This window comes from Palaemon carinicauda, chromosome 11, assembly GCF_036898095.1.
Source record: "Palaemon carinicauda isolate YSFRI2023 chromosome 11, ASM3689809v2, whole genome shotgun sequence".
NCBI classification, from domain to species: domain Eukaryota; kingdom Metazoa; phylum Arthropoda; class Malacostraca; order Decapoda; family Palaemonidae; genus Palaemon; species Palaemon carinicauda.
Window position 1 is genome coordinate 143266703 of NC_090735.1, and position 7500 is coordinate 143274202.

The following is a 7500-nucleotide window of genomic DNA, read 5'->3' on the forward strand; positions in this document are numbered from 1 at the left end:
TTACACTACATATGTGACTCAGTATGTACAGTAGATGTAAGCGATGACTTATCTATCATATTGTGATAACTATCATGAAAACTATAAATGTCTATATTATAAATACATGTGTGTATTAAAGTAAACTACGTGTAACTGTAAATTACCTTAATAAAAGTTGAAATATTGAATTACATTATATGTTCCTATGTCTGCTGTTATACATTTTTCCTGTCTATTTCCCCATTTTTATTATGAATATTTTAATTAAGCTGAAAGAGAAAAATCAAACTTTCATATGCTTCCAATGGTTGCTTGATATCTCTCTCTCTCTCTCTCTCTCTCTCTCTCTCTCTCTCTCTCTCTCTCAATGATATGAATTATCTGTGTACGTATTATTTTGCCAAAGATTACAGAATCACTCAGAATCGATATAAAAGTAAATCACATCCTCTATAATCAGAAAAAATATGCGTACCCATCATATGAAGAAAATAATCTGATCCACTAAACGACTACCGAAATATAAATTTCAAGATCAAGAATCTTATCAAACGAAAAACGCCTCTTTTCCATATAGTAATAGAGCCGAATAGTTGAACTATCGGCGAAGCGATCGGAAACTAGTTAGAAGAAGAAAGTGGATGATTCTGTGATAATAGCTTCTATTCTCCCCTGCCGTAAAGTTGTCTTTTGAAAAATGGACCAAGCGACTAATATTTACGTTGTCATAAGTATATACTACCTTCCTCTGTTTAGAGTCCTTGGCTGGGCATAGCGAAGCTTTCTCGGGTTGCCTTGCCGATACGACGAACAGTTGGGTGATTGGTGGTAACCGGTTTACAAGAAAACTTGGAGTTCGTGTAAGTTGGTAAGTTAAGAAAGTGCCGTAATTTTATTTTTACTCTTGGAAGTTTTTATTACCTTGACAACATTTGGCGATTATTAGACTTATTTTCAATTAATCCTGTAAGCCGAATGTATTTCAATTACTCCTGTCTAAACATTCCGGCTTATTTTTATGTATTTTGAATGCTTTTAAATACTCTGGTCTTGACTTTCCCGTTGAAGTTTTACCTATACATTGGATGTTTTTGTTTTTAAATTTTTCTAATTCCCTATTTATTTGTACTTTCAGGAAAGAATAGGCTGGGATCCCTTGATTATGTGTACGGCTCCAACTTAAAAATCTGGTTGGGAATTTTCCTGGGCTGGTGCTACTTGTATCGTCACTAGATACACATCCACATGTCAATTTATATACGGACACACTGGTGGCAACGCTGGAACTTTGGTGAAGTATTTTTCAGTCTGAACTAAAAGGTGAGCATTCCTTTTTACTTTTACTTTTTTAATTTCCATTCCCAAGCAAGCCAGTCCTCCCCGATTGGGGGCGGCGCCCCCAATCTGTGGGAGGACGTTCCCTATAGCGCACGGTAGACCTTAAATTGAAGGTCTACCGTGCGCTATAGGGAGGCTTGCTTGTAAACCCCTTAGTTTTAAGTTCGGTGAGTATTAAACTTTTTTTTTTACTTTATTTAGGTTCTGCATTTAACTCAAAGCCTATTGCAGTTCACGTTAAGCTCTTCGATCACTAATTTTAAAGGGATAAATTGGGTTTTTAACTTTGCTTTCATATTACTCTATTCCATAAGATTTTCTTACCAATCCTATATATAGCTTAAAGTATATGGATGTATGCTTTGTTTAACGAAGATTCTATTGTACTATTACCATCTTAATATTGCAGGTTTTGGATATTGGTCATTTATGTAGGGATACCCAACTCTTAAGAGAAAAGTTTCTGATAATTTATATCTTCCAGGTTGGATGGCGCGACTTCAGGATAAAATTATTTGAAGACTAATTTCGATGTATGTCAAACTTCAAATTCTGCAAGTAACTGGTTGAATTGGCTGAAGATTGTTACTAGAAATCCTGTTAATGTCTTCTAAAAGTACTTAGGGATTATTGGAAATCCTGCTAAATTTGGATGACCATTGGAGAAATTTTGGAAGTTTCCCTCCTGCTGCATTTTGGACGACCAATTTGGACGACCATTGGAAAAATTTAGCAAGTTTGACCATAAGTGTTGGATGACGAAAACACAGGAAAAATTTTGATAGTTTGCCACCTGCTAAATTTGGATGACCATTGGAGCGACTTAAAAAATTTCCCTAATCTTCTCTTACAAACCAAACTATAATTGTTAGAATCTCCGGTTAAAGGTTACCGGTAAGTTGCAACGATAAATGTCATTTTATGGTGGAATGCCTAACGATAATCAAAATAGTTATCTTGATAAAACTGGTAGCTGAGGATTTCGCTTCTATTTTTTGTTAATTCTGGCTATTGAGATCCTTTTAGTTAACCATTTGAAGATTTTTTTTTTGGGTTTTGGTCTATTGTACACTGGAAAGGTTTTTTTTTCATTAATCAGTAGATTGAAAGATTCGGTTCATATTCAAATGATGGCTGTCTAAATCGGTTTTCTTTTAATAAATGGTTTAATTGTATAATAGCTACAAATAAATTCCTACCCTTACTACTACGTGGTTGTCATGTTTTAAACTTTTAACTATTCTAAAAAAAAAAAGCTGGAGATGAAAAGTTTGAATGAATTAAAGTTGTTAGAAATTAAGTAAGTCTAATTGAGAAGTAATAGTAGAAGGATAAAGGCACTCAAAATAGTAATGTAAACTCTTGAGGTAGCCAGCTGATGAGGTTTTCAGGGAATAGTCCTGAACAAAAATTATTTTGAGATTACTATCTAATTTTTTTATACATTGCATCGCTGTTATTGCACAATGAACCTTACCCATAGTCAATTATAGGGGGGAAAATGGTTTAGAAGGACTATCAAAAAGTGGCTCTGAAATAACTATCACACTTATGAGGGTTTACAGCGCCCTCCTGGTCCCCAGTTGTTAGGTTGTTAACCCGCAAAACTCCTCCCTTTTTAAAGTTTTTTTTATTTTTTTTTCTTCATATTGTTGGATTTATGCTCTAGTAGCTACTGAACAAGTGCACTAGCTTTCCCCTTCGAGAGAGTTGTTTTGGATACCTTAGGGTTGTTGGGTATTTGAGGAAAAAGAATGTGTAAAGAGTAGGCAGGCTATATGGTGCATGTATAGGCAAAGGAATGAGCCATAACTTAAAAGAGATCCAATATGTTACTTTCTGGCCAGACAAATAAGAATTTAACACTAGACATAAGAGAAACATTATAAGCAGAGAGCATAAGCTTGGCTTTTTAGGCAACCACATAACCTGTGCAATTGGAATGAAAGAGTAATGGCCAAAACCACTACCCTGATGAACAACTGATATATTAAAGTTGGTGCCGATCAAATACTTTTTCAAATCTTTTACTTCAATATTATGCTATAGCCCCACTTACGCTACGTACACACGGACGAGCTTTGCTCTACGAGCTTAGTTCAAGGTGACGTCAGAAGCGTAGTGGCAGCGAACTAAGTTCGGTATAGATATTTTTTTTCCCTCGTGATCACCTTAGTAACGAGAGCTGTGCTGGTTTAGTAGTTACAGACAAGATTTCTTAGCCTGGCTTGCGAAGTTGTCACCAAGGCCGGTGATAGGACATTTTTTAATTCTTCAAGTTTAAAAATTTCCATTTCTCTAATATTAAAAATATCCAAGTTTTATTGGTCCATGGGGGAACTCGTAACTTTATACTTGACCGATGTTTATAGAGGTCATGATGGACGAGTTCCAGTAATTTCTAAAATAACTTGGTATTTTAATATCAATTGTTATTGAAGAGTGGAGCGAAATATAGCACATCTCCGATTTAAAATAGATGAGGAATCCGGCAAATTAGAAAATATAAGAAATTCGCTTCATTGGACTTCATGAGTCTCCGCAAGTTTCTGGTATGATTTTATACAAATTCTGCTTGGACATCTTGTTGTATGCTTAGAAGTGTTGTATAGTTGTATCCTGTTGCCAGATAAATAAAGCCTATAATAGGGCCACAGCGCAAAAACTCTTGCTTCATAATTCTTATTAGTATCCTGTTAAGTGCTTAAGAGATGAGTTTGCTAAACTAGCTTTAATCAATTTTCATGTAATTCATGAAATCTGGTCATGACTAACCAAATTTTTTCTCCTTTGCATTTTCTTCTTTCTTTTCTTCTTTCTTTTCTTGCACGCAGCTTTAACAATACATGAGCATTTTCATTTTGCGCGTACGATTGCCTATTTCACGTTACTTGTACAGCAATCCCTCTTGCTTATGTCACCAGGTTCTCGCTCACTGCTCAATTGTCATCGTTTTGGACGCAAGCATAAAGACCTTGACCAAACTGTAACCGAACAATGTTCAGTTGTGTGGATGGAGCCTGACTCGCATCTGTTTAAGTTTGAAAACAAAGGCTTTATGATAACACTGAAAGGCAGCTCTAAAATTAAGGCTAATTATATGAACCTCCTGGTTACTATCAAGTGATTTCTATATATATTGCAAATTGTAAGAAGGGCATCACATATTTCGAGGCTGCTGTAACAGCCAAACTGTATACTAGCAAAGATTATTTTCAGCATACTTATTCAATAGTTTACAAAAGATCCTCAAAAATTTTAGATATGGGAATTATGGAAATTGGGCGGTAATCACCAGGACTAGAGCTATCACAAACAGAACTCCCTAATGTAGTAACATCTCCAATTCTCCAAGTCCAAAAAAGAATCTTTTCTTGCTAACTTTGGAAAATAACGTAACATGGGAGCTAAAAATTTCGCTGTCTTTATAAAAACTTGGGAAATACCATGTGTCTACATCTTTATAAATACCAATGTCCGTCAGGAGTGTTTTAATTTCACGGGACCGAAAAGCTAGACTTAATTAGTTTAGATTTACGATTGTAGGAAGGAGGAAGATTGCATATCTCGTTACTCTGTCCAACGCATCAGTTAAATTAGTTGCCCTTTTCTTTGGACAGTGAGTGACAGAACCATCTGGTTAAAGCAAAGAAGGAACTGTTAAATCTACACACACAAGTGGTGGGTAGACCACCCCTGTGTTCCTGGGTTGTACCAGAAAGAGTTTCTTTCAAAGACAGTACAGGGAAGACAGGAATGTTGCTTGGATTTCTGTGAGCATTTGGCCGCTTTAGTAGGGCGCACCCGCAACAGGGGTCGCTGAAATTTTCATGCGCAAGTCAGTGTTGCCAAGTTGACAAATTTCACCAGCGTTCTTTTTGAACTATGATCGGTGTTATTTTATCAGGCATGATGAATATATATGCTACACTATGAGTAAAACTAAATTTATCATTGATAAAAAAGGAACTCGTGGTTTTTCTATTTCCATTTAAGCTAATGATTATGTTGTATTTCTACCCTTCTCAGGGGAATTTGGAATCTAATATCTGGTAACGCAAACTCAGGTCTTCAAAACAATTGTAGGCTTTGTAGCAGTCTATCGCCATATGTAAAATAAGGAGTATATGCTGATGTATTGCCCTTCAAGCATAAATTATCATTTATTGGTGCATTTTTCCTACTATTTGTCGATGCAAAGTTAAGGTAAGGTTTTATATTGAATGTATATATGATTATAACTTGCAAAATGTGTACTTTATCAAAGTCCGAGATTATACAATGAAACAGTGGCTAATAAAAGATGCTAAGGCCACTTCGAGAGGCCCTATTTTACTTATGTAAGTGCAGACTTATACCTCTAGAAATAAAAATCCCATTAAATGCTGAAAAAAATAAGAGTATCTTATTCTGACCATATCTCTGTAAGGTATGAGAAAAATGTGACTGTTAACCAGCCTAAGACAATATTAGCCCATCCACCACTTTTCTTCTCCCCTCCTAGTTCAGTCTTGGGCACAGGTCCTATTCCGGATGCGTGTCTTTCACATATTCTGTAAGCTATATTTGCAATGTTATGTATACATGAAATACACAGCCTAACCTTAACTTGCATTTTGTAAATGAGCAAGCTATATATGTATGGAAAAGAATATAGGTAGTCTAATGATCAATATGATTTAATATACATCTATGGAAAATCACTAGATGAATAATATTAGACCAGTTATTGGATAATTCTTATAGTAACATGTGAACCTTCCGAAATACCAAAACTCCATAGATGTTTTTTAGCTAATTAGTATGGCTCGTCCGCAATAGATGGCGCTACTGAGGCACACGGATTTTTATAGTTAGGCTCTCCTGTCTTTGGTTTCTTTCATGGTCAAATTGTATACATTTCCAGTTGAAGCATCAACTCTTAGCTGAGTATAATTTTCCCAAGTCTGGTCTGTTACCTTTCCAAAAATGATAAGCCTTATTTTTCTCCAAATGAACGCATCTGCAATCATCGTTGAAGCAGCATTTGTCCTTTTCTCGGATATTTAACAAACGAGGGCGGATACCTCTTTCAATTGTGTTGATCAGACTCATATTCAGGAGAACAAAAGGCTCAACACTTTTATACAATTGTGGCCAATTCAGATGTAAAAGTTCACTCGAAGTGCCATTCCAGTATGCATGAAATTATATAATCTATATATATATATATATATATATATATATATATATATGTGTGTGTGTGTGTGTGTGTGTGTGTGAGTTTATGAGTATATATATATATATATATATATATATATATATATATATATATATACACTTATATATATGTGTGTATATATACATACCTATATGTATACAGACACACACACACACACATATATATATATATATATATATATATATATATATATATATATGTACATATATAAATATATATATATACATATATATATATTTATATATATATATATATATATATACACTTATATATATATGTGTGTATATATACATACCTATATGTATACAGACACACACACACACACATATATATATATATATATATATATATGTACATATATAAATATATATATATACATATATATATATTTATATATATATATATATATATATATGTATATATATATATATGCTATTTATATACATAATATACCGTATATATATTGTATGCATATATATATATATATATATATATATATATATATATATACATATATATCTTACATGTGTATGACACATCAGGGTTAGGCTGCTCAGCTTTAATAACTAAAATCCAAGGCAGGATCAGACGTCCTAACTGGAGAACCGACTTTATTTGCTATAATACTAGGATAGTCGGTGTATAATATACTAGGTCTAAGCAGTTAACAGACCTGTGAGTAACCTCGCTTACAATTTGCTCACACCTTGCTTCAAAGGCAAAATCCAGAGTTCTTAAGCTATGTCTTATATCCCCAACAAGAACAAAAGAGGCCTCTCTATTATCTTCTTGTATGTTAGCCATAGTGGTGACAAGACAATTGAATATAGAATCCTCCAAGGCTGGATTATGATAGATGGAAAAAATAGCAAAGTTGCTGTCCCTGCAGCAAACTTTTAAAGACGGAATCTCATGACACCAACATCAATCGCAGGACTTATGCGAAACAAAGCACAAGC

At 34.2% G+C, this 7500-nt stretch overlaps 1 protein-coding gene and 1 long non-coding RNA gene across 5 annotated transcripts in view; one reads left to right on the plus strand and one right to left on the minus strand.

The window, feature by feature from the left end:
• LOC137650260 (paramyosin, long form-like) overlaps positions 1–7500 on the minus strand; it is a 164847-nt gene that overhangs the window by 46091 nt on the left and 111256 nt on the right. The gene's annotated exons all lie outside the window — the stretch shown is intronic.
• Positions 762–2346, plus strand: LOC137649802 (uncharacterized). The gene is made up of 3 exons (XR_011045870.1): positions 762–850; positions 1118–1302; positions 1805–2346. It is a non-coding gene; the product is annotated as an uncharacterized lncRNA (long non-coding RNA).